The sequence below is a fragment of the Cyprinodon variegatus genome, unplaced genomic scaffold (genome assembly GCF_000732505.1).
Source record: "Cyprinodon variegatus isolate N-32 unplaced genomic scaffold, C_variegatus-1.0 Scaffold2248, whole genome shotgun sequence".
In the NCBI taxonomy this organism is placed as follows: Eukaryota; Metazoa; Chordata; class Actinopteri; order Cyprinodontiformes; family Cyprinodontidae; genus Cyprinodon; species Cyprinodon variegatus.
The window spans coordinates 1,135-2,156 of record NW_015152701.1 but is presented as its reverse complement, the minus strand read 5'-3'; positions in this window follow the sequence as shown (position 1 = coordinate 2,156).

The window sequence follows — 1,022 nt, the reverse complement described above, 5'->3', positions numbered from 1 at the left end:
AAATGCAAGTGAATATCCATTGTCACCATATGCTCATCCAGGACGAGCAAATCCTGCCAAGTCATTGACTCCATGCAATCAGCCTGTTTCCCTTGGATAGAAAACTTTTTAATTCTGTCTGGATGATCTGATTCAATTGTGTTCATAAAGTTCCTTCAGATAACATGTGGTGTAAATTGGCGCTTTATAAATTAATGGAATTGAATTAATTGAAATCACTTCACCCTTGAACCTTTTTAAGAAATTGTCAGTTTTTGCGGGATTTTAGTAAAAAAGCAGATGGAAACCTAGGATAAACTCACGCTTTAGGAGGAGTCAGTCATAGATGGCAAAGGACCAGCTGATAATCAGCAGGTCAGTAGATTTCAGAAGGTAGGGAGAAGTAGGATGTAGAATGGGTTAATTCATTTTGAATATAAATCGGACAGTTCTTTAGAAAAGAATAAATCACTTTGATATATATTTGAATCTAGAGTGCTGCGGAGAATTGTTGAAACAAACAAAAAAAAATGAATATTTGAGTCCCTGCAAAAGTTTTTAGCCTTTATAGATAGAAGAGTTTTAGAAAGGCCTACATCTATTTACATCAGGTGTTCAAGATTTGGTCAGGAGTGGAAGATGGAGTGTAGCCGACTGTCAACACGGTCACCTAGGTAACCAGTTTCCAGGTTACCTACTGGGCTGCAGGAAACCCTGACATTTTAACACCATAAACTCTGGGATTGTTTAAAGTAACTCTGCTAACCACTTTCTGCAGCTACTTCTGAGAGATGTGACTCCATTCTATTCTACTCTACTCTATTCTGTTGTTTTCTATTTAATTCTTTTGTGTTCTATTCTATATTGTTCTATTCTATTTTGTTATATTCTGCTCCACTCTGTTCTATTCTATTTTATTCTATTCTATAACATACTCTATTCTGTTCTGTTCTATTATATTATATTCTATAATATTCTACCCTATTTTGTTTTGTTCTATAATATTTCTTTTCTATTCTATTTTATTCTATAATATTCTACTC